Source organism: Grammomys surdaster, unplaced genomic scaffold (genome assembly GCF_004785775.1).
Source record: "Grammomys surdaster isolate TR1022 unplaced genomic scaffold, NIH_TR_1.0 185, whole genome shotgun sequence".
Taxonomy (NCBI): domain Eukaryota; kingdom Metazoa; phylum Chordata; class Mammalia; order Rodentia; family Muridae; genus Grammomys; species Grammomys surdaster.
Genome location: NW_021604630.1, coordinates 2033201 through 2040500, shown reverse-complemented (window position 1 = coordinate 2040500; position 7300 = coordinate 2033201). Strand labels below are relative to the sequence as shown.

At 49.7% G+C, this 7300-nt stretch overlaps 1 protein-coding gene across 3 annotated transcripts in view; it reads left to right on the top strand.

The window, feature by feature from the left end:
• Positions 1-3882: 3882 nt before the first annotated feature.
• The window catches only part of Plekha2 (pleckstrin homology domain containing A2), a 63216-nt gene continuing 59798 nt past the window's right edge, over positions 3883-7300 (top strand). Inside the window, exon 1 of one of the 3 annotated variants that reach the window (XM_028768138.1) lies at positions 3883-4078. The gene's annotated coding sequence lies outside the window, so the exon portion shown is untranslated. Of the gene's footprint in view, positions 4079-4178; positions 4427-4682; positions 4798-7300 lie in introns of those variants that run through there. The other 2 variants (XM_028768135.1, XM_028768136.1) reach the window with 2 other exon arrangements.

The following is a 7300-nucleotide window of genomic DNA, read 5'->3' as shown; positions in this document are numbered from 1 at the left end:
TGTGTGTGTGTGAGCTACTGCACTAATGTGTGTGTGTGTGTGTGTGTGTGTGCGCGTGCGTGCATATAAGCACTTGTGTGTGGAAGCCACAGGTTGATGTCATTTGTTTTCCTCAATTACTTTGTACTTTTTTTTCCCTTAAAGGGTCTCTTATTGAACGTGGGGTTTATTGATCCAGCCAAACTGTATGTCCAGCAAGCTTCAGGGATCCTTCTCTCTCCGAATCCTCAGTGCTGGGATTATAGGCACCCAACTGCTGTGTCCAGTTTTACAAACTTGGGTCCTTGCCTTGCAAGCACTTTACCAACTGAACTGTCACCTCTTTGGTCACTTTTTTTTTTTTTTTTGGTTTTTCGACACAGGGTTTCTCTGTGTAATCCTGGCTGTCCTGGAACTCACTCTGTAGACCAGGCTGGCCTCAAACTCAGAAATCCGCCTGCCTCTGCCTCCCAAGTGCTGGGATTAAAGGCGTGCGCCACCACTGCCCGGCCCCTCTTTGGTCACTTTTGGCCCCAAATCCTCCTTTCACCTTTACACTAGGTCCTGTCTCTGTAGACTCTGTAACCGCAGCTGTCCAGTCTCCCCCAAATCGCTCCCTTTCTTTGTGTGCCTCTATCTGTTATGCTAACTCTTCTTTGTCACTCTCAATGGGGTGACCCCAGGACTTGGATGTGACTTTCCATCTCATAGAACTTTTAAATCGCACAAAATCTTATTTGTTATTTTTAAAAATAGTGTGTGATTACTGTTTTGCCTGGCTATATGTCCGTGTGAGGCAGTTGGATCCCCTGGGACGGGAGTTAGAGATAGTTCTCAGCTGCTGTGTAGGTGCTTGGAGTTGAACCCAGGTCCTCTGGAAGAGTAGCCAGTGCTTTTAATCACTAGGCCACCTCTCCAGTCCTAAAATTTGCTGAGGACCTGGGTAGGCGCTGTGACCTAACATGAACCCAGCACTTGAGAAGTATAGACAGGGGATTCCCAGGGAAAGCTTGTTTGCTTAGACTAGCTGAATCAGCAAATTCAGGAGTCAATGAGAGACACCATTTTAACCAAGTGGCATCTGTGCTAAGCTATGTACCTGGGCCTCATTGTTGAACTGTTAATAGTCATCTCAACAAAAAATGGGGGCAATAATGGTTCCTGGAACTCAGTGTCATTGTAAGACATGAATGTATGTGTGTGTGTGTGTGTGTGTGTGTGTGTGTATATATATATATATGTGTGTGTGTATGTGTGTACATATACATACATATACATATATGTGTGCATATGTATATATCAATATATATACACAATATATATAAATTATGTATACATATACATATATATATAAATTATCAGTAAGTGCCTAGAAAAGAAGAAAATAGAATGTATTTGAAAAGGAAAATGATGATAATTGGTTCAAAAACTGAGTAGAATAATAGTAGTTTGAGCAATCCCAGAGACAGTGCAGTACTTTTTTGCACTCTGCTATTAAAACAAGTAGTAGCTGCCTAGAAAAATGGCCACAGACTCCTGGAAGTATACTACATGGCCCCAAAGCAGTTCATCTCTGGGCAAAACTCACTGTTTTGAAGAGGACTAAGTGAATTGATTTTGGCCTCATCAAGTGGCCCCAGCTGCAGCTCAATACCTTGATAACAGGAACCTCTGAGGGCAGAGACTAGCACAGTTCCCTGGAGGGAACACTGGCTCACCACCACTCCAGTGTCATTAGCCTCTCTGGGTCACCAGCCATTAGCTTTAAAGATAGAAAGTACAGAACAAAGCAACTGGGTTACATATAGGGCTCCTTAGGGTCCTTACTAGATATCTTCAGTTTTCAGGGGATGTTTTTCTATTAGAAGATTCTAGTAGTTGAGCCCTGTATTCTGGAGCTAATTGAGACCACTAACTAGCCGCAAAATCTTCATCAGATTTTGGAACTTTATGTTGCTCTGATCCAGGGAAGTCCCCGAAATGGTTTTTGACATCCCTTTCCCTACAGATGAAACTCACATCATTGGTTTAGTGCGGTGAGACAAAGCAGATGCATAAAGTCAAGACAAGGAAAATATTTCAAAATGAGTTTATCAAGAGATGCCAAATGCCCAAGAGGCTAGATACAAAAGCCCGCTGTTGTGTGATTTCCCTCCTGTGAAATGTCCCAAATATGTAGACTTGGTGGAGAGCAACTTAGTGATTACTCAAGGCTGGAAGGAGAGAGGGAGAGGATGGAAATTGTCTGGAACTGTACAGTGGCTATAGGTGAACAATATGTCAGGTGTCACCACGTGTGCACTTGGTTAAAATGGTGTCATTTCTGGTATGTGTATATTTTGAGACAGACAACCGCAAGTGAAGTTGAAGCCCTGCTCCAAGGTGCTTGTTAGAGGACGTGGAGGGGTTATCTGAGAAGCACGGGAAACCAGGACGCCAGAAGTGGTTTCCATGCAGAAGTGATCATCTAGTCCCTGCTGCGGACAGAGGCAGCAGTGACGAGGCTCCCGGTGAAGTATGACCTGAATTATGACCGGTCCTCAGCTCCCATTCTTGCTCTCCCCCAGGGAGTAAAGCTGACCTCAACTGTACTAAGGCTCATTCAAAGCTCACCGACCTACAGCTTACAGTCCGTGAGAATCACTTCCTGTTACGGAGGCTCTCTGGAATATTGAAGGCAGAGTCCCCTGCCTTCCAGAAGGGCACATACAGGTTCCCACCTTGTCTATGGTAGAAACTGAGGCCGTTGGCTTCTCTGCCTCCCAGGCAGCTAATACAGTAGTGCTTAGAAAATATTTGTGGGTCTGTGACTGGATGAGTCAGGCAGGCCCCAAAGGAGCAGTTTTATCGGTTTTAATAGGAACCATACCATGAAATCTGATGCTCGACCGCACTGCTGCTAAGCTATCATCCCAGCGGGATTTTTGGCCAGCACTCATTCAGCAAATTCGACCCGAGCTGATGGTTTACAGCAGTCTCTATTTTACAGTAAAAATGACCATCTCGTTAAAAAAAAAAAAATTACACAGCACCTTGTGTAGGGAAGAAACCCTGCAAGAATTGACTCACTTGACCCAGATATAGAAACGGAGGCACTGAGCGGGGTCACGGGTCACCAGACGCCTAAGGGATGGGAGTCGGCTTAGAGCAGTGCTGCTTGAAGTCCAAGGCAGGGCAAGAGACCGCCACAAACGAACGTGCAAAATTGACGTTGATGTTTATTTCAAGGGAAATGGCTGTCCTCCGCGTCGTGTCTTTTCCTTCCTCATTCAGAGCAAAATGTTCTAAAGCAAACGTCTTTTTTTCACACCTGAGCGAATTGGGCGGCTTATTTTCACTTTGGCTATCAAAATAGAAGAGGAAGCGCCTGCGGTTTCATCTGTGGCGCTTTCGGGGCGTGTGCTGCAGGCCATCCCGCCTTCTCACCGGCTCACCTGGCTGCTGCGGTCCTCAGCCCCCAAGGTTATACTACCATGCTGCCTTTGCCTTGCACTGTATTTTCCACCCGCAAATCCAGGCCTGGTCCTGCAGAGCCTACGGGGGCGAGCTTCTCCCTACTCCCTCCGAGGACTCCTTGGACCCACGCAGCTTACATCAGCATCCCCCCAGTGCCGTATCTCTCGGTGCTCGGTCCCTGGGCTGACAATTTTACCGTAAAATTGAATCCACTACATTTAGGTCTCGGATGCTGTCCGCCTGGCTTTACTTATATGTAAATGTCAATGTCTCCACGAGGGAGGCCTGCGTTAGACCGGACAGACCTGCCCTCTACTGACTGGGGACCCAGGGCAAGTTACCTAACGTCTTGGAGTCTCGGTTTCCTCATCGGCACCGGCACCGGATTAATACCTACGGGTTGCTGAGTGGTGGCAGGCCGAGGGCGCAGGAGTTCTGTCTGGTCACCCTAGGCTGAACCTATCGAATCTAGCTTCTATTTCCCACTTCTCTCTGTGCTCCGAGAAGAGCCAGGCAAGCTGGGTTAGGGAGCTGGCGACCCTCTGGGCTCCCGGGGTGCACTGCACCTCTCTCCACCCCTAAACTCAACGCCCCCTCGCCCTCTGGGCAGCCGAGGCTTGGACGGGCTGCACCGCGCGGAGAGGTAGGTTCGGGACGTGACAGTCGAGCACCCCAGCGCGGACACCTGCTGCAGCTGGGTTACATCCCACCAACTCCCTCTTCCCCCCACCCCGCCACCCCCCGCTGCTGTCCCCTCGAGGTCTCCGCACCCCTCTCTTCCCCCCTGGAGGCCCGAGGAGCATTGTACTCACATCCGGGGCTGGGTTTTGCTTTAATGCGAAACGTACTTAACCCGGAAAAAAGAGTCAAGAGAGACGGCCCTGGAGGACAGCTGAGGGTAGGGGAGAAGTGTGCCGCAGGACAGGCGGGAGACGCAGCCCCGAGGCGCAGAGCCCCGGGACCCGATGCGACCCTTGCTGCGCAGAGCGCGGTAAGTCGGGCGGAGAGGCGCGCGGCGCAAGGGCCGGGACGCGGCGGGCAAAGAGGAGCGGGGCTCCTGGGCTTGGTGGCGCCAGTCCGGGTGGTGGACTGCAACCGGAGGTGGCCAACGGGCCACCTCCCTAGCTCCCAGGAAAGCCCCAAATGCAGCCCCTCCTCCAGTGCACTGCCTCCAGGGTGACCAAGGTCGCCACCGCCAGGGGTCGGGCTGTGGGGTGGGGCGTGTGGGGGCGGCGTCCTGCGGAGCTGCATATTCTCACGTTTGCAGCGGGTGAAACTTCTCCGGCGTTCAAGCACAGGGGTAGTAGCCCCTCAAGGACTGCCCGGGCAGCGGGTAGGAGAGGAGCGCAGAGAACGTCCCAGGCAAGTCCCTCGAGCACGAGTTGGGTGCTGGAGCCTCTTCCTTCTCCTTCTCCTTCTCACTCTTTTTTTTTTTTTTTAACTTGGCGGGCCTAGAATGTTACCCCAGGGAAACTCCTCCTTTCGTCTGCTCCCGCCATGGGCTTCTGGGATTCCTGGCAGTGGAGGTGACTTGGTGGAAAACGTAGGTCGGTGCCAGGTTAGGTAACCCTTTTGAGGGGAAGCTTGCCTTCTGTCCCCTTTAACGTCCGCGCTTCCCCGTTCTGTTCAGCCTTGGAGACTATGCCGTTAAAATTTAAAAGGAAAAGAAAAGAAGAAAGAAGAGATGGGGCCAGGTCGTGTGGGAAGAAAAAAACAGTATCAGGGCATGACCAGGGCACCCTGGTTCACCTTCTGCCCTGGGCAGCCGTGCCCCGAGCCTTTCACCTTTAAGGTTTCCTTCCTTCATGGGCATCTTCCGTTCGTTACTCCTTCTGTCCCCGATTGGACTCAATTAAGAGTTTTTCAGAGGAGCATAAACACTAGAGGAAGCACGGGGGAGACCGAACCAGTGTGGCTCCTAGCAGCATTTTGTTTAGCAGTAGGGGCTAAAGTTCCAAAATTGTGCTAGTGTTCTTAATGTCTTTGATTAGCAGTCCTCCCTCCCCACCTTTCTTTCTTTGTCGCCTCCCCCAACCCCCACCTCAGGAGGAGTACAAAGCTTTGAGCAACAGCGAAGCGAGAGACACGGGAAGAGTAGAAGTTTCTATCTTCTTCTTGGTTGCATCTAGTGACTTGTTCATAATAATAACTTGGTAATAAGACCTACTAAGTTAGCAGTGGGCGAGCAGCTGAACCTGGACTTTAGGGGAGCTGTCAAACTAGTGAAGGACCCTGGCTATGCACAGTGCCTAAAACATCACGCTGGAGCCCCTGGTGTTCGAAGAAGCCAGAGGAGGTTATTTATTTATTTATTTATTTATTTATTTATAGTATAATCAGTGGCATGGCAGAGTTTAGCCAGAGTTCTAACAAGAGTAAAGTTTGTTGAGCAAATGAATGAAAGCCATCACTGAGAGGAAACAGAAGAACAGTGAGGCCTCAGTTGGGTCACGGGACTTCTCTCTAGCTGTTGTCTTTAGACTGATGAGTCCTCTGGCTGTATCTGCAGATGTCTTTTTACAGATTTCTAGTACCTTAGTGGAGTTTTAGCTGGCTTACATGAGAGCCTTGCCCACCTCATAGCTGGTGAATTTCTAAGAGGTCGATTTGGGAACTGCCTGCTTGTCTGGTGCACAGTGACGGCACACCCTTCTCTTCCCTTACTTTAGTGCTTGCTGGGTCTCCCTTGTGTGAAAGGAAGTAGGGCCTGCAATCTCCCTCATGTCATCGCAGTGAGCTGAACTCAGATCTCTTCAGATTGGGTTTTTATTGGGGGACGAAATCAATCCGGAACACACACAGGGTTTGGTTGTTGGCTGCTGCTAAATCGAATCTGCAAATGTGGGAAAGGAACATCAGAGTGTATCTCAGTGACAGAGAGCTTGCCTTGGAAGTCCCCTCACCCCACCTCCCTGCCCTCCAGCCCCAGAGGGGGTGAGGAAGGGAGACAAGGGTTAGCTGGTCTGTCAAACCCCGGAAGAGCAGGACTGCCTTCCTCCCAGGTGTTTGCTGCATGTGCTAGAACACTAGACAGACCAAGTAGCAGGAGCATGGCCATGTGTGGATCCAGCTGATACTTCTTTGATTTCTTGCTGTGATACAGGTGCACATCTGGGCGATGTCCCTGTTGCAGGCTGGATGACTCGGATTGAACTGGATATAGACCACTGTTGGTTTTTTGGGTCTCAGAAAGCAAGAAGGCTTTCTTTATTCTGTCCCTTCCAAGGGCTTAGTTGCTAGGACTTTGGGCTGGACACAGTGCTGTCCCTGTGAGGTCTCTCCCCCAGGAACAGTTTGGGCCGTCTTACTTTCACTTTCTTGTCTGTCTTGGTTAAGCGGGGTAGGACTCAGCAATCTAATCTGCTAGGAAAGGAAGGAAGCAGAACAAACACTACAGTGTGACAGGCTGCGGGGAGAGAAAAGCCCCTGCCCTGCCCAGCAGAAGCCCATTACCAAGAGAAGGGATTGGTTAGAATGGAAAGAAAGATGGACACCATTCTTTGGGGGATTGCATTTGGAAGACCTTTGATCCAAATCTTAGTTCCCAGAATCTCTCAAAACCCATGCTTTCCCACCCAACACACAAGTTTAAACAACCCCTTCTGCCTGGCGTTTACTGGTTAGCAGTTAAGAATTTCCAATACATTATTTATTTAATCCTCAGAGTGATTGTGTCTATTGCAAATGAGGAAACAGGTCCAGGAGAGTCCAGCGGTTTGTCCAAACCCAGATTCTTTTCACTCTAAACCCTTTAAAGCTTCCTGTGCCAGGAGGATGGGTGACAGAAGTCAGCTTATTCTTTTTTGTGGTCATGGATCTCTCTCTCTCTCTCTCTCTCTCTCTCTCTCTCTCTCTCTCTCTCTCT